The following is a 19,015-nucleotide window of genomic DNA, read 5'->3' as shown; positions in this document are numbered from 1 at the left end:
CGCGAGTCTCTCTCGGATTTATCGGCGAGAGGGGATTCCGCGTGTAATTCCAGAACGCTCGCGCCCGGGAGAGCATAGGATGCTTTTCGGGAAGCGAGGAATGCGAGGCGACCTCTTGGCTTGGTCCGCGACCGAGCTCTCGGGCCCGGTATAGTTGCTATCAGATGGTAAGATAATGTAAACTTATGCGAGGCACGCCCGACACCCCGAGCACCGACCCCCCGCGCCCACGCGCGACCAAGCACCAAACTTTGCCGGGTTTAAATATATCACCTCTACCATTACGGTTTAACCATATGCTTCTCTGCGACCCGGCCACCCACCCGCTGTAACCCGCTATCCCACCCGCTCTGTACCCGTTCTGTGCCCGTCGTCCCATTCGAGCCCGTACTCTCGCCCGCTTCTCGTCTCGGCTTCCTTCCAAACCTCCCGTCCAACCTGCATCCCTTACCAACCTCGCCTGGATTTAGATACGACCTGTCCTCTGTCCCCTTTCGCCCTCTCCCTAAAAAGCTTCCGGCTAATTGAACCCTTTCGCGCGGCTGCGATCCATCTTTGCTTTTTGAAGCTTATGCGCCAAAATCCTACGTGAAACCAGACCCCGTAAAACTATTCCATTTCCAATCAACAAACATGGATGCGAAGTTCGTTCGACTTATTGCTATTCCGAACAACGCTGCTTCGCGGCTCGATATCGTCGAGCTTCTTTCCAGCCGCGGCGAGGACTAAAATTTAAGAAAGCTCTCGCCCCACTCGAGTCCCTCGGTTCCATTAAACGCGGGGAGATTACCCGAAGAGTCGAGTCGAGTCGAGTCGAGAGTCCCTTCGGCCAAGAACCGTCGAGGAAGTTGGTAGTAAGCCAAACAGTTTCGCGTTCTTCCTCTTCCTCCGGAGGCCGGGGGTCCTCTCGTATAGCCACGGCCTTTGTTCTCTCGCGGCTCGCCTCTCCTCCCTTCGGTTCGCGTCTCCTGTTATTATAAAATAACCAATTAATTCGAACTCCGTAAGAGGATCACGGGATAATTAATACAATAAAAATATACGCCGCAATAACAATAGAGAAACTTGCCGGGAAATATGCTAAGAGGCTTACCGGAACTTTCGGCCCAGATTCCCGAATCTCCCTTCTTCCACGACCCCCGTCGTGGCTTGAGCTCTAACCGTATCGTTTTCGCGATTCGTGGAACGTGTGTCCCTTTGTATCCGCGGGATCGATACGCGGATCGACGTGCACACAAACTTTCTATACGGTATGCACGAGCGCGCGCGCGTGTGTGTGTGTGTCGCGAGGAACGATCGAACAACGACAGCGCCTAGGGATATACTTTTCCAGCACGCCATTGCGTAATTACGTGGTTCGCCTCGTTAGGTGTATTACTTTCCCCGTAAACCCTTAATCGGATCCGAACGAGCACCGGGCTTGTTTACCGACGAGATCCCTACCTTTGGATTCCACCGATAAACCTTGTCGGCCCGGAGGATCTCGCTCGCTTTAGGGGCTGGCTCCGAGAAATTTCGAAGTTTTCTTCGTGGAAGCCCCGGCCGCTAAACTCTGAACCCTTTGTTTCGTCCGCGGGGGCGCGATGTCGTGACCTCGGATAAAAGCGCAAGAAATTGCCGGTTGCGGGATAGAGAGAGAGAGAGAGAGAACCCGAGGAATCGAGACCGAGCCAGCAATAAATGGCAAACGAGGGAGCGAGACCGCGATCGTCTCTCGAGATAAACGAATCGAACCGACCGGGGACACCTCCGCCTTATTATTTTCGTGGACACGGTGCTTCGAGGCTAAACGCTCGTTTAAAACTGACCCTCCAATTTCATCAGATAATATTTGACTTGTTTCTCTTTGCACTGTCAGACGAGACATTTGAATGACAGATCTCAGGACCTTCGATCAACGGAGAAAATTCAAAGTGAGAATGATATCGAAGTAACCAATTGCTAATGGCCTCTATATGTAGACACACGGGCCTGCTCTATATTCTCAAAGCACCATTACCGTATACTGAACGCAGTGCTCTAGATTCCCAGAGTATGATGGAGGGAGGTAACGAGCACAGGGAGGACAATTTAAGGAAAGAATCGAATTCGCAGGGGTGGCTGTTCGCGTTAGGTCCGAACCCCCTAAATCGTCGCTCACGACCTACCGAGATATTACCGTGGCGCGCGCTGGGAAGGGGTTGCTCGATATAAATTGCATCGTGCGGTCGACGAAGCGCGGTCGAAATTGGGGAAATTAAGTTCACCGAGTATAGAGCTGGCCGGGCTGCACCGCCGCCAGTGGTGCACACAAAGAGAGACCGCACTGGCATGTGGTTCCGTGTAACCTCGATGTCGATACACTCTCGGGTCAGCTAGGCCAGGAGCGAGGGGTGGCCCGTGTTTGCCCTCGCGGGCCAACACTCGCTCTCGCTCCACGAGATTCCCTCGAAAACGTCTCCGAGAACGTCTCTGAAACATCTGCGGGCCAAAATCGCCTGGAGCCGTGATCGCGTGGCAATGAACTACGGTTCGCGCATCCTCGATTCCACTTCGCTCTTATTGGCCTTTCACCATTGCAAACTTGAAAGAACGGAGTCCGACTACCAGTGGTCACTGACCATAGTGACCCGCAGCGAAGCGGTCAGTGACCATGATAAGTGACAGCCGCGATCACTCCTGACAGTACTCGCAATGCAAGATAATTAATTTTCTAGAATTTATCATGACGAATATGCGTAACAGCAACGTAATCGTGATCGCGCACAGCGCCAGGTGAAATTAGACAGCAGATTTCGTTGGTAAAAATTCAGGATTGAATCGCAGGACGAATGATTAAGCCGTGAATCGGTGGTTTGACCCCCGACGCACGGCTCGATGATAGCCGTGTTCCGGGGCTCGGTCGTGACCCGATTTCGAAGGAAAGTCAACCGCCCCGTACTCGACCAGCGACTACCATCCCGTTCCGTCCCGTCCGCCTGAATGGCGTTCTAACTACCGAACTGTTAGCGGCACGCGCGTCCGCGGCAACGCGTTATGAATCGTTTAATTTCGTTCCATTCTTGACGGGGACGGCCCTCGATTTTCATACGAATATTCTCCGCGCGCCCTTTCGGCCCGTCCTGCATTCGATTGCGAAATCCCTCGGCGCCCCAGACTCGCCCGAGAGCATCCTCGATTCTGTTTCGCTTCCGACAAACTCGACGCGAATTTTTTATGCGTTCCACCCTCTCTCTCTGTCTTTGCTTTTCTGTCCTCGTCTCTCAGCTGTTTCTCTGTCCAGGCAAATTAACTGGCGTGACACTGCCGAAATTCCGGTTCGATCGCCGAAAGAACATCACGCGTTTCCAATTATTCGAGCGAGTATGACAGAGGAAAAAAGGGGGAGAGAGAGAGAGAGATGGTGGAGGCAGCGTGCAAAAAGAGAAATTAGGTGGGTGACGGAGCAGGCGAAGAAGGGAGTCCCGCGAGTGACGACCGTGAGCTTAATAAAGGAGAAAGCGGAAGGGTGTGGTTGGCTCCCTCGGCGGAATATGCATGCTAGGCTAAACGTAATTCACCGTCGAGACTCGGGCTCGAGCCACGGGCTGCCGGCGGTGTACCGGTATGCCGGAGCGGGTGGAAGAGGAAGCAAAAGGTGAGAGAAGAGAGAGGGAGAGAGAGAGACAGAGATCGCGTCTCGATATCGTAGAAACGGCGCGACGATCCGAATAAACCGCTCGGGAAGGGGAGGAAGACAGCCGAGGAAAAGAGGGAATTCGTGGCATCCTGACGGCGCGGACGCCTCTCTCGCCGTGGCGTCCCGACGGGAATAGAAACGATGGCAATGCCGTGGGGTACGGCTAGTTGGAAGAATCGGGCATAATTTCTTGGTGACAGGGTGGTGTCGGCTTTTCAACCCTTATAATATCTTCAACGCCCTCGCCGCAGTCTCTGCCTGCCGGCTTTTTCCATCGTCCTCTGTCTTTCTTCTCCAGCTACTCTCTCTCTCTCTCTCTCTCTCTCTCTTCTCTCTCTCTCTTCTCTCCTCTAGTCTTCGTCTCTCTCTCTATCTATCTGCCAACCTTCTCCGTCTTTCCGTCTCTCGGTTTCACCCTCGGCGCGCCTTTGCTCCCGGGAATACATTTCCATGCATTTTCCTGGGCGGCTTCTCCTGGTCTTCCACTCGCCTCTTCCGCCCCCTGCCCCGATTTCCATCCTCGGTTTCTCGCGCGCGCGTCAACGCTCCCCTCCCTCCCTCTCTCTCTCTCTCTCCTCTCTCGCTATTTCTCTCTCGAGCCCCCACTGATCTTTCTCACGCTTTAATTACCAACTTTTCCGTGTTTCCCAGGAATTCGCGTTCGCGCGCGCGACCACCCCCAACGTCGACACTGCTTTCCTACCGTAGGCTTCTTTATCCCCTGTTTTTCTTCGGACACTCGCCCAACCCGCGCTCCCCAGGGACGCATCCCTGTTGGCTTTCGGAGACCGTGCAGAAACTTCCCGACCGCCGGCAAATATACAAGCACCGACGCCCGGCGCCCGCCTCCGACCTCGAAACAATTTCGCTCCGTTAGCGATAATGTCCTTTGCTTCCGCGTTTTTCGCTCACACGCGCGGAATCCGCTGCTCCGGAACCGTGGGACGGCGGGAAAAGTGCCCTTTGGGATTCCGGGGCTGATGGCGGATCCTCTTTCTTTCTAATACTGAGTCCACTGCATTTCTATGTTTGCACAATTCTGTTGGTACTGTGGCGATCTTTCGGTCGACCATCTCGAACAGGTTTATAAACAATGGTACGTACAAATATGGTACATAAAATGGAGTAGCTTGATTTTTGCACCAAAGTCTTGTATTCCAAAGCCGTTTCGTTAGCATGGTTCTGCCCAACGAAGAATGCCGTTCGATGGAAGCGTTGATTGGACTCGTAGATAATAGAGCTGATTTCCAGGATTCACTTTACAAAGGCGAGAACCGCGAAGGATAGCCAACAAGGCAGAATCCGAGTCAGCAACCACGGTTACCACGGTATCCCAGAGACACGCAAGGAAGGCACAGCAAAACGCGAAAAAGCGCTGCCTCGCGAGCAGAGCGATTAAAAGTTTTCTCTCCCGGCTCGAAGATTTGCTCGTCGGGTCGCGGAAGTCGCTATCCTTTTCTCTGTGCCCTCCGCCGGTTCGTTTGGCCCTTTCTTCGCGTTTTAACAGCTTGCTCCCGCTATTTCCGTGTTCCGATTGCTTCTTGCCGCCTCGTGCCCCTTCTCGCACAGCTTGGTCTAACTAATTCCTATCCTCTTGCTCGTTCTCCTAAGGCAGTTTACCTTCTACCTATTGTACGTCACTGTAGTGACTTCTCGCCGAGTCCTTCCTTTGAAGGGGGCGCACTACTATGGCAGATATCTTATTGTTTCCGTAGCGGAAATCGTGTGCAGTAGCTCACGTAATCGATCTGGAGCGTTCTTCAACAAATTTTAACTACCACGTCTGTCAGAAATCACATTTGATCAATTGCGAGGGCCTCTTTGTTTGACTGAAACTATTTCACCGTCGCACAATGTGGCCGAGCGCCTATGTAGCTGTTCAAAATTCAGGAAGTGCTTTTAATGACTTACTTTAAGAAAAATCTTGGTGTGTATGTGGAATCTAGAGAGAAAAGTCCCTGACTCTTCCATCCCCTCGCTAACCAGCTACGCCACAGTTAGTTAACAACAAAAACTTAATAACATTATTATTATTATAAAAAAAAGTATAATCCTTTGACATAAAACTCGAAAAATTCCACATTGTCAAAGATGGACGTAAGTGGCCCACAAAAGTGTCCGTGCGCCCTTTAAAACAGAATAACTTTTTTATAATTGTACCAAACGACCTGATATTTTTTGTAAGAAATTAGAAGCATTCGTTTACTAAATGATGTGCCCAAAACAAATTTCCTAAAATCATAATTTACAAGGTTACATACAAAAATAAAAAAGGAATTTTTTGAAACTTTTTTGTTTGGACACTTGATGAAAATTAAAAATTTATGTTTTCTACATCTATGTTAGTTATACACATACTGAAAATTTCATCGAAATCAATTGAGATACACACGAGCTACGAGCGGTTAAAAATGGTGAATATCGTGGTTTTTCACGACTTTTGATCAATTTCAGATTACAATCCACAGAATCGTATATCTTTCAATGCATGTCGTTTTTTCCTGCGTGAACCGACATCGATGAAATTTTCAGTATGTGTATAACTAACACAGATCTACGAAACATATATTTTTAAAATTTTCATTAAGGGCCCAAATATAAAAGTTTTAAAAAATGCTTCTTTTATTTTTGCATGTAACCTGATCAATCGTACTTTCTGGAAAATTTTTTTTGCATACCATTTAGTAAACCAATGTTTCTAGTTGCTTATAGAACATCAGGTCGTTTGGTACAATTATAAAAAAAGTTATTCTGTTTCGTGGGCCACTGTATATATGGATATGAAACTGGTAAAATCTAATAAGGAAATAATCCATAAAGGCTGAGCAACCATGCTTTCGAGGTTACGATAGGTTCCTAGCAAGTTTCACGTTTCTAAAGCTTGAAAAGGATCAAAGAAATTACTCCACTGACTAAAATAATGGATGGTAATCTCTAATCATAATAAAATCGTCTCTGTCTGTTCGTTTTTCACGGCATCAACTGAGAACGGCTGAACATAGAAAGCTGGGGTTTGAGCCATTTGACACAGCGTTTCGAAATCCGAATTCGAAAAAGTCCATTCGTTCAAAGACGACTTTTTCGCCCTCTTTTGTGCACGTTTCCGTTCATAACTTTTGGATTTGTTATATATTATAATATAATATACTACTTATGTTCCTGTATGTACTTCATAGCTGGCGATAAAACGTTCCATTACTCAACGTTTAAAAGAACACTACTGAAAGTAAAGATTTCACTAATAATCTGACCCTTTATCTTCGGGGAGATTTAGCAGGTGCTTTATTCTTTACTTAAAACCAGTTCAAGGTCCCTTTAGCCAAATATTTGTTATGTGTTTCGAGCTCTCAAACACAAGCGTTGGGGGACAAAGTCCAATTTCCATTTTGGGCCTTTTGAGCAGCAAGATTGGCGATCGGCCACACCGTGCGTCGTTTCGGTGGGTTTCGCGTAAAGGCGTAAAGGTTCGCGGCAGCGAAAGAATTAGAAAAAGCGTGCGTGTTGGTCGTAGCACGGAAGTCTGGCGTTCCTCGAGCCAGTCGCTGGCTAATTCCCAAAGAGATTATCGAAGACGCATCACCGCGATTCCGCGGCTGAATACAAATTGGTCCCATGGAGCTGGGGCTCGGTGTTGCACGTATGAAAGGTGTAGGCGAGCGAGCTAGAGAGAGAGAGAGAGAGAGAGAGAGAGAAAGAGAAGTCGTGCATGCGTGGGACGTCCCGGTTTCCGTGTACGTAGTTCGGCGTTGTGTATGCGATGCAGGGGAACGCGCGCGCGGTACAGGTGTGACGGGTCGGGTCGGGCCGGGCGAGGAAATTGCAGGCTTCCCGGTCCCCCAGGTGCTCTTCGTCATCATAAAGCTTACGCCACTGGCATTGTACTTGTATTAAAGCCAGCCTCGAACACGACCCTCCGACTCGCCCTTCCCCGACAGCCTCCTCTCCTCGTCGGTTGCTGGTAGTGGCCCGCCGTTGCTCTGTTTCCACCGTGTTCCGTTCGTTCCGCTCGTTCCGTCCAGCGCACCGGCCGCCTGCCAGACCAACCCCCTCCGCCTCTACACGTATGTACATACTCGCGAAACACGTACAGTTCCGACAGGCACGGTGTGTGTACGTACGTATGTGGAATCTATATATGTATGTATCGCGTCGACCATTTCCTCGAGACCGCAGCCAACCCTAGCCCGCGCCAGAGCCTGGCCACCGCGACCAGTCGCCGGCTATTTAATAATCGGTATTTATGGGAAAAACTTGCCAGACGCTCCCCCCTCCCCGCGAGTGCTCGTGCACACGACGACGATGCGCTACCGTTGTCGCCCTCGGAATCTACGAGCACGACCTACCCCGAGCATCATCCCGTTGTATACCCGCGCGGCAATAACTTCAGATCCGCGCGTTTTCGATTCGTCGCCACCCGGTGGCCCGGTTACAGTCTCCCGCGATTTCCCGATTGAAATTTAACCGCTCGAATATTAACTTCATAAATTTCGATACGGCCGACTCTTAACGTCGCTGTACCTACGCTGTTGTTGTTTAGCTCCGATTTCCAGCGTTTCGTTAATCTTACGCAGCTGTGCGCGCTGATGGGTCAGTAGTATCGTTCGCATCTGGTCGGACCTAGTGGAAGCGTGTGAGAAAGGTGTTTCAGTAAACCGGAGTACGTTGGAAGCAGGAAAACAGTCTTCTGTGATCCTGAGTCTCAAGCTTGTAAGACGGAGAGCGTATCCCATTGATCATTACGATATCGATATTATCTGCATTGCCCTCGAGGGCAGAGTACAGTGCTCCCAGGGCAAAGAGCACCTGTTCCCCATCGTCTCTTGATCGATTAGCACACTGACGAAGTAGTTGAGTATGCAAATCACATCCACCGATTGGCCAGCTATGATTGATCTAGCCTCGCGATGATTGCCTCCCGTCTCCGATGAATGATTTGATCTATGATTATCTCTCGTCGTCGGCCGATGAACGATTCCGTTTCAGCGATGTCTATCCACCACGTGGCGGTTGGAAAGTCAACGGTAGACGCGCGGGCATAATTATTTTCGAAGGATTAGTCGGTAATGCGGCGAAACACTTGGGAACGAGATAAGCTTCGTTGGGTTTCCAAGGAAAATAAAGGCTGATCCTAACGGGAGGGTGGCTTACCCCGGGCAAAAACAACTAGCCGGGCGAGGGCCGAGCCTCTAAAGTCCAAGAATTGTCCTTTCGGTTTCCCTCGAGCTGCAAAGTCTCGATTCTCTTCGAAACTGTTGTTCCGGAGAAAAGAAAAAGTGCTGGGAGACGGTTGATGCGGTGAGAGAGGGGAATATTTTGGGGTGGAGATTCGGTGCGGACGCGTTATCGAGCGCGAAGAGGAAATACGAAACATAATAATAGAGCGGCGGCGTCTACCCGGTCGTCTACCAATATAAACTTCTCGTTCCCCGTCTGTCCGTTCGGACTGAATTACCTGACCCTGTCCCGGAGGAGTCTACGCCCTGGCGTCCAACAACAAAGTTTGCACGGGCAAGCGAAGCTTAATTAAAAGCTACGATGACACTCGAGGGCCACTCCGCTCCTAGGGGCCGGCGATTCGTTTCCCTTGGTATCGAGAACGCCGCGCAAACTCCTAATCGTTCGCCGTTTACCTTCGCGGGAAGAGTTCTTCATCTTTCCCGTTGTTACCCGCGAGGATGATCCAACGAGCACCTTCGTTCGGGATTTAAATCGTCCTTTAACTCGGCACATCGAGTGCCACGTCGGTCACATATCGATGACGCCATTATTAGAAATTGCTCTTTAATTTGAGGATGTTCTGGAGGCACAATGGGAGACAAAAGTACAAGAAATTCGAAATCCATCAATATATTGGCGATGAAAGCCATTCATGAGTATATTTTTGTTTTTGAGTGTATTTTTGAAGTGGAATTTTTTATGAATTCTCCATAAGAAGACGTGTTAAAATGTGCAAACTTTAAGTTGCTATAATTCTTAAACGGTGCAGTGTATCTTGTCAAATTTTCAAAAACTTTGTTGCGTTTTTATATACCTCCGGAACATCCTTAAAAGAAACCAATACCATTGATATTCAGTGGACTGTGAAGTCTTCGTCACGAGACCGACTCGTTACGGTTATTGCACGTGCTAACACAATTCGACAGGAATTTTATTGTGGCGATAGAACGAGGGAGAAAAATAGAGAATGGGGGTCAGAGACAAGGGCGGGGATTAATAGCGAGCGAGGGTGGCGAAGAGGGAGAACGCAAACACGCGTGGCCCCTAGCGAGGGGAAGTAAGTCATCGACGTGCTATTACATCGGGCTGTTGCGAATAGGTCAAGCAGAGCCGGGGCACACGAATTAATTTACCTCCCCACCGTTTCCAAGAGTTGACTCTCGAACAAAAAAGAAAATGACGGTGGTGTACACGCCTCGGGCAAGACGAGGTCCCGGCGCTTAACCCCGGCCACTGCTCAGTATCCGGTTCGGTCGCCAAGAAGAGAACGACAGATTTTTTTTTCGACGACAACGGGCCTCGTTTGAAAAATGCGAGTCTCGCGTGGTGTACGCGTGTTCGAGGAACGCCTACCGCCCCCCCTCTCTCTCTCTCTCTCTTTCTACCCTCGAGAAACCCCCTTCTCAAACCCTCAAGGCAATCCCCGAGACTCGATTCGAATCAAACGCCTGACGGAAGTTGCCGGGAACCCGAAGAACGACGGGCACGCGAATTATTAAGCTAATAGTCCCGCGAGTGTGCGGCCTCTTCCTCGAAATTGCCCCCCGCCTTCGAAAACGAGCGCACGCGAAGTAAACGCGACTACTTAGAACGTTATCTTCATTATTACCTTCGCATTTCGCCCCTAATTAATTTATGTTTTGTGCACCAGTCGTCCGAGACGAACATCAAATCCTGCGCGAAGATATATTGACCTTCGTGCGAACGAAATGTTCGAAATTTGTCAAAGAATTTCAACCAATTTACTACATCTGTACAGGGTGTTGCAAAATTGACCTTAACATTAAATCCCAAGATCGAAATCGTTTTTTACCTCATATGTCTACAGAGTGTCCCAAGAATTTCAACCATTATCAATTTACTACATCTGTACAGGGTGTTTCAGAAACACTCAACATTAACATTAAATCCCAAGATCGAAGTTGTTTTTTATTCCATATATCTACAGGGTTCACCAGGATGGTATAAACGTGGAGAGGATGAACAACATCTATATTTTCTGTGGACCCATTAAAAATTCTTCGGACTCCTCCCGTAGCATGTGGTATTACCCGAACATTTTCCCCGGTCAGATATTTCGTTCTAAACCCCGGTCCAGTTTACGGGGAATCTAGATAGCCCATTGTTGTTTTTCGTCGAGCCCGGTGTATCCTGTCAGCTAGGTTTTCCCGTTCGTGTCTTATCGAACTCTGGGATCGTCTCTCCCAGAAGGGTCCTCTCTCTCTCTTTCTCTTGCTCTCCCCATATTCATGTAACCTGTAGGTTTTTTCTGTTTATCCGAAAAAGCTCCTGGAATCTAGCCGATCTGGGGTAAATCGAGGGGATCGGTCGCGGGTCGCATCATCTGTTGGAGCCAGAGAGCGCGACGTTCGGTCTCGCGAGCTTCAAGTAAATTGTTCGAGAGGCCGGGGTTGCGTTCGAATTTCCAGCGAAAGCTTTACGACTATTTCACCGTGGGGGCTCGTTCGTACCGAATTGACCGTATAACTACCGACGATCGTTCTTGGAACGTAACACACGCGCATCGTATAAATAGACTGGCGAAGAACGCGCGGAAACTCGAGGCTGATAACTGCGGGCCGCACCGGGCTCGCATACACAGAGAGCGAGAGAAAGAGACAGGAATAGCGCGAGAGAGAGAGCAAACAACCCCTTCGATGGTATCGACGCTCGAAAATCACGCTCTTTACCGCCAGTAATTTTCGTCGATCGCGTTCATCGCGCGCTTCGCGACGACGACCATACTTTCGCCGCGAATTTACGCGAGACCCGACGAGCGCCCGTAAAATTTCGGCCCGCGAGACCATTGGCGTGCACTTCCGGTCGAAGCTTCTCGCAAGCTTCCTGAAACTGAGAAACTGTGATCGGTGAACGCGAGATATCGGTGAACGAGCCTCTGCCTCCGCGTACGTACACCAACCGGTGAAAGAGGCAGCAGAGTGTGTTCGCACCTGTGAGAAACAAAGCTATCGCACAGGTGGGAACGTTTACAGAGCAGAAGGGGTGGAGAAGAGGATGGAGGTCAGAAGGGGAGGAGGATACGGTTAGTACTTGACGGGGAATACCAATTATTGCGTTTGACCTGGCCGGTATCCGACCGGACCAATACTCCGGGACAAATTGTCAATTTATGCTTTCTCGTTATTACGGTGTCCTGATCATAGCGCGAGCCAACCGAAATGCACCGCGCGTTTCATCGTCACAGGGCGCTGCGGTTCGCATTACGAAACGGAGAACACGGTCTCCCCGCAGAAAAGTCCCTCTGAACTGCGAAACCCGTTGCACAAATTGTTTGTTCGTGCCCCATGATTTTAAAAAAAGCCGGATTTCAGGATAATTTAAAATAGAGAGGCGTGTTGATGATACATAGAGGATAAAATGCCTGATAATTGCCGTGGCAGTCTATGGCGGACAACGGGGGAGACCCCGGTCCGCCGTAAACATTCACTCCCGCAGTTTGAAAAGAGTCAATCGCGAAAATCCGCGCGCGTTCTCGGTGAAAACCGCGGATCGCGACAGTGGCGCGGAGAAAAGCGATGCGCGGCGCTGTGTGGTTCGGCGCGTAGAGCCATAAAAATAAAGCGTAAAATCACCTGCTGACTCGATTGCGCCTGCCGCGGTTCCACGGGGCGGGGAAGAAGAAAGGCAGAATATTGCGGAGTGTGCGATTTAAATCATAAAACTCGAGTAAAAATCCGGAACAGTTTTTGCAGGTGCAGTTGCACGTGCGATAAAGAGAGAGAGAGAGACGTAAAGGAGAGGAAGAGCATCTCTCCCTCTCCGCGAGTCGAAGCGATCTCTTTTCTTTTTCGATCTCTCCCGCCGCACCGCGGATTTCTTTTTCCCCCGATTCAGCTCGTTTAGCCCTCTTCCTCCCCGGCGCTTATGTTTCTCTTTGGCCGTGCAGCCGGAACATTACCGGCCCGTAGAATGGGCCGAGAAAATCGTAAAAGGGAATTACTCGAACGATCCGGGGGCCGATCCCCGTGCGTATGCCGGGAAACCGGCGCGGGGGTTGCCTGAATCCGTATACTTGTCCGTATGCGGCATATTTCGTCGCACGAGTCCCCGCGATCTTCCAATAATCCCTTCCACACCGCCGGGAAATGCGCTACGACGACCGACCTGCGATTCAACAGGATTTTACATCGCGACAAACATCCACCTCGACAAAATTTCCCTGAACCTTCCGGAATCTTTTAACACTGTCTGCTGGCAAGCATCCAACAGCCCCTTTCAAATCGGCGATCGAACGTTCAGAATTTCTTAACACTCCCGATAACGACATCAGATTTGCTGCTTATCTCGAAATATTACGTTGTTGCAAATGAACTGGCCGTTTTGAATCTTTTACATAAACTCTTCTTTTACAAGCTTTATTCATATTCCATTAATTGAAATAATTTCCATCGACATCAATGCACTTCTTCCATCGTGATACAAGTGCCTCAATGCTTTTCTGGTAGAAATCTAATAAGCGTGAGGCAATCAATTCGTCAAATGCAGTTTTTACAGCACGTTCGTCTTTAAATATTTTTCCGTTCAAAAAGCCATCTAGGTGCTTGAAAAAATGGTAACCAGTAGGTGACAGGTCAGGCGAATACGGAGGTTGAGGAAGAACTTCACACTTCAACTCTGCTAATTTTTTTACTGTTTCTTTCGCAATATTAATATTACACCACGTCTATTGACTAATGCCGACTGTTGAACACGCAGTTCTTCGTCCATTATATCAATTTCCCGACAGTATGTCCAAGTTTGAACTCGTACAAGTATTATAAATTATACGAATTTCCTTTTTCCCCATAGTGAACGAAAATCGATTTGAATCATGTATACTATACAATATTAATAATCTTATACACGTTCATGTACGAGATATGTACTTTTCAAATTGTACAACTTTTCAATCTTCCCATCTGTCGTGGAAAAACTAAACTACAAAGGCGGAAAGTTTCAAATGTGAAAAACGGTCATTTCAATTGCAACAACCTAATAGTTTATCATACGTACAACGTGGCTCCTGTCCGTGTTCCGCAGACAATTTGTAAGTTACCTCGGTGCTTCGTATCGGAAATTTTCTACACGCATATTACGTTTCACGACACAACCTGGTCTTAATTTATGCATCGTCGTACCAATGTACTTCCCAGCCAATTTCTCAGATATTTTGGCTCTTCTCATCAAGGAAGTATTCCTCCGTTGCAGTAAATTGTTACTTCACCGTAGTTTCATAGTAAACACGTTTCCCTCGGAGCTTGTACATTCGCCCTCCCCAACAGTGGAGCCCATATCCTAGGACAAACTCCTTCGGCGTCGATTATTTTCTCTTTATCCCACGGCACGAAGTCTCACGACTGCACGCGCGCAGTCGGTGCAGGCCTCCGTGCATCGTTGCATTTCCCCTTTCGATGGTGCTCCCGCGGACGCCCAAGCCTATCAGGCCATATAATGGACCGGGGAAACCCTGTGGCACGAAGTTGCGCCGGAAGTTCGCGGATGTTCAGCCGCGAGAAGCACTCGCGGTGCATCGATTCGCTTCTCGCCTCTGCCCCTGCTCTGCTCGTTATCGGAAAGTTTTCGCGGTGGCCCCGATTATTTATCGAACGAAAAAATCCTTATTTTTAGTCGCGGAACTTCGGATTCGGAGTTTAAAGTTCCGTGAACGCAAAGCACACACACACAGAGAGAAAGAGGGAGAACGGACGGTAACTGCGAGCTACGAGAAACACAGAGAAGGAGGGAGAGAGGAAAGGGTCAAAGGGCGCGACTACACAGGAGTTCGAAAGTCCATACTCGGATCGAGTATCACCGTAAAAGCGAGAGAGACCTCCCCCGCTGGTTTTTACCCGTGAAAATCGTAGGATCTCTCGCGGTTTCGTGGTCTCAAAGGCACAGAAGTAAAACGGCTTTCTTTTATCGAGCACCGTTTTAATCCCCGGGACACCGTCGGGATCGCTGCCCGCGTGCTGCAGGCGCGCACGCTTTTCGAGAGGTTCCTCGGGGAAAAAGAATAAACGCGTTCGCGGCACGTCATTAATTGTCTCCGACTTTCGAGAGGGAGAAACCCGAAGAGAGAGGAGGAGGAGGAGAAAATTCGTGTCGATCGGTCGGCGCGAGAGAGCGTGGTTCGAGTATCCTCGCAGACGTGGAACGAAAGGTTATTCACGGCGAGATCGCACGACGGAACAGGAAGCGATAATATTTCATTCGCGGGACTAGAATATCATTTTTCAATAGCGCAGCTTAGTCGGGAGTTATATCGACCGGCTATATCTTCGGAACGTTGCCTTTCGTTTTTCCTCCATTTCTCATTCCGTCTGCTTTTTTCTCCCCTTATCCACACTCTTTCTCTCTCTCTCTCTCTCTCTCTCTCTCTCTCTCTCTCTCTTGGCCTCTGTACGCCATCTTTCTCCGCGACCTTCCCACCGATCTCTCCGATGCTTTTTGTCGTCGAGTTTGTCTGGGTGGTCCACGCGTGGCTTCGTACACCGTGGCGAGACAGTTATGGCCGTGGAAAATGTTTGGTCTAGACCTTCGCAGAGAAAAAAACCGGTCGCACATTCGTTCGGAAGAACCGGAATCTCGCGCTATAATTTTCTTGAAAATATCGATGCGGTTCGAGAGTCAAGAGAGAAAACCTCTTGAATTCTATAAAGTTCGACCCGTTCGCGCAGCGCGTGCGAAATTCTTTTCACGCTGACCATTACTTCCCGTCCGCCCTGTACGTGAGCAAAAGCGGCCGGAACGAACGTCGGCGGAGAGGACGTGCTTGTCGCGCGCGGTAAATTCTCGATGCAAATGAGGCGGGGCTGATACGCGCGATATATAAATCCGAAAAACCCGGCGGATATTTATGTCTATTATCTGAAGACCCTCCGAAAACGCTTTAGCCCCGATTCCGGGGGCGGGTCGGGGTTCCTCTTTCGGGTTGCCGGGCGCGTTACGCTCGTGATCGGCATCGGAATCGTCGTTTCCTCGAAAAAGCGGTCGTTATCGGGTTTCCGGACACACTCTCCGACAGAACGGTTCCTCCCCGAATCGAGTTATAACAGGATATCAGGAATTAATCGCGACCGGGGGTACGTTCTTCGAGAGATCGTTATCCCGAGGATCGTGAAAACATGGGGAAAAGAGAGAAAAGCGAGAGAGAGAGAATCAGAACTCTCTCTCTCTCTCGAAATTGTACCAGGAACCAAGTCGATCCGTCGTTCCCTGTCGAAGGGGTGCGTTGCTCGATTGTTTCGTCGGGGCGAACCGATCGAACTCCGTCGGTTCGCGATCGAACGTTTCGCTCAGGCTCGTGGAAACCGAGCTCTAATTAGTATAGCGCGAGCGCGCGGAGCCCAGCTAGTCGCTTTAATCGCATGCTTCCTATCACCCGAAACGAGTTTCTCGAAGGGCGATCACGCGAAGTCTCGAGGTCTTTAACGCGTCGTGAGTGTTAACGGCTGGCTGACCGAATCGCGGACTGAAATTACGGACTCTCTCGTTACAACAGGATCGCGAGCTCGAGAGAGGCTTGTTTCGAGTTACTCGGAAAGCTTCCTGGCCTCGGGGAAACCCACCCACTGGAGAACGACGGCGGTCGCGTTTCTTTACGCGAACGACGACACGCGACGTCGACGCTCATTAAACGGAGAGAAAAAAAAATAATAGCAGAGTTTACGAAGACACACGTACGAACGACAACATACACACGCCAGCGCTGGCAGGGGTCGCGATAATTCGATTTCGAGCAGAGGGGCGGGGTCGTAGTCGAAACGCTCGACTACTCGCCTATCTTATCTCGTTACGATAAACGAAACGGGGGAAGAGGCGTGGGCGCGGCTCGAACGCGCGGAAAATTCGCAGGCCCGCGTTATCGGTGGAAACGCGTTCGACCGGGCGCACAGCAGCGCACCGGGGCCGTTTTTCGCGATAGCAAAAAACTACGATCGACCCCGCGGTCTCCGGTCGCATAAAGGTACGTTAATTAACGCGGCTCGTCCGCCCGGTGAAATACGTTCGATGACGTGGCATTGGCAGGTCGGATACGGGTTGGCAAAAGAATCGAAACGTTTAACGGTCGCCAGAGTTTCGAGTCGGCCGATCGAGCTCGGGGCCGGTCGAACATCGCGTAGGCCAGGGAGCTAGCAGCCACTCTCGGTCGATCCTCTCTCTCTCTCTCTCTCTCTCTCTCTTGCTTCCACTCCTTTCATTCTCTCTCTATCTATCTATTTCGCTCTCCAGGTCGCCTCTGTTCTCCTGTGCCACGTTCGGCCGGCTATCGAGCCACGTAGCGGCGGTGTTCTCGTGGTGGTCGCGCGAGGTACTTCGTGCGAAGGAGTGGTTTTCAACCCCTTCCGCCCTTCTTCCTCCTACCGATCCTCGACAGCTCGAACGAGCCTTGGCCGAGAGCCAGCGTATTCATTCCAGAAACTAGCCCCCCGATCTAAGGGGCCAATTATTTAATCAATTCCGCCCTCTTAGCGGTCCGGTATAGAGCAGATAGGCTATTCGGGGCTACGGAACTGCCGACGACGACAGCGGCGGTGTCGACTATTGAAATCACGATCCCTTACCCCCGACCCTCTCTCCCCTTTCCCTCTCGCTCCCTTTTCGTAGCTCATTGGCTCGCTCGCGAGGGAGCGAGCGATCAGACGAGAGACCAGGCCCCCAAAGACCCGGCCCGGCGGTCACGCTCCCAAAAGTGCGCCCATTGTTTTCACAATGCCAGCGCATCGGTCTTCGAGACCCTCCGCCCACCAACTTTAACCCTACGCTGCCACGGACGCGAGCATTCCCACTGTGAATCTTGCCTCGCCGCGATCTTGTGCCAAGTTTTGCCGAATCCTCGCTCACGATAAGCTACCGCTATCGGTCTCCGCGCTGCGCTTTACTGGGTACACTCGCTCGCGGTAATATTCGAACACTTTTTCCCGCGGTATCCTAGAAATATTTCTGTTCTTATGTTTTTCTACCTGTTTCGAATTCAAATACTTATTAATGTATCTCTAGGAAGTATCTAATCAATCTTATCTCTCCCTTTCAACCCCTTAAATTTTTTTATCCCGTCCATTACAATTATGGCGCTCGATCACTCGTTAACGGTTGCTACGCCGAAAGATCAGTTTTCGCCTAATGCGTCAAACCCAAAACGCGTGTCTCCTAATGCGTCCAAAAGTACAGAGTTCCTAATGCGAGGCAGAGGCCTAATGCGTCTATAAGAGAACAAATGTCGTCTAACACGTCCAAGAGAGCCCTACGCGTAATCAATCGTCTGTACAGTCCTTGTGTTTGCAAAGTAGTGGAGAAGCTTACAACTTCATCGCTAAAATAAATGAACTGTTTACATCGCCGAGAGTCTTGCAGATTCTTCGCGCGAACACTACCCTTAACGAACAGCGTAAAATTAACAAAGAAAAATGCTACAGGTACTACTTCCACTTCGATTCGCCGAGATATCCGAAACATCAAACCTCGCAAACCACTAACAAAGTCGGAGAGGCTTGCCCCCGCATCTTCCTAACGGATCACAGCACCGAATCGCTTCAAAGCAGTCTCGCAGCCGGCGGTATCGTCACCCGCCGAGCATAAATATCGAAAATAGTTCTGGTATCGATTGGCCGTGCGCATCGAGCTGCCCCCCCCCCCCCCCGCGACTGCGGAACGATATCAATTTATTTATTTATCTGCCGGCGGCAGTCTATCGAAAACGGTGGCGGAAAATATGCGAGGAGAATAGTCTATCATAAAGCATCGGTGGCATCGAGAGGGAACGGGAATAAAGGTGAACGTCAGTCGTAGAATCGGCGAGACAGGGACCTTCGACGATGCTCGTGGATCGATACTCGTTCGAACGTTACGCGGCGTTTTATCGTCTAGGTGGCTGGAATCGGTCCGAAGTAGTTTTCCAAATAATAACGCAGACGGCCGAAGGGAGTACGGAGAAGGAGCCGGTAGAAAAGCTAGAGAGGAAAGTGTGGGAAGAGGAGAAGAGGTGGAAAGAGAGGACGGGAGGTTTAAGAGCAATTGCATCGGGGCCGGGAGCGCCGCGAAGTCACGAATTTGTGCAGGCTGCCTCGTGTTTCCGGCGTCCACGCCAATGCCGTAGATCACGATCCCCCATGAGAAACCCATCCTCTTGACCGCGTCCAC

General features: G+C 50.1%; 1 protein-coding gene across 9 annotated transcripts in view; it reads left to right on the top strand.

Annotated features, from left to right (window-relative positions):
- The window catches only part of Lar (tyrosine-protein phosphatase Lar), a 413,198-nt gene that overhangs the window by 240,969 nt on the left and 153,214 nt on the right, over window positions 1-19,015 (top strand). The gene's annotated exons all lie outside the window — the stretch shown is intronic.

The sequence above is a fragment of the Lasioglossum baleicum genome, chromosome 13 (assembly GCF_051020765.1).
Source record: "Lasioglossum baleicum chromosome 13, iyLasBale1, whole genome shotgun sequence".
Lineage (NCBI taxonomy): Eukaryota > Metazoa > Arthropoda > Insecta > Hymenoptera > Halictidae > Lasioglossum > Lasioglossum baleicum.
The sequence above is the reverse complement of the archived record's forward strand: the minus strand, read 5'-3'. Positions and strand labels throughout refer to the sequence as shown.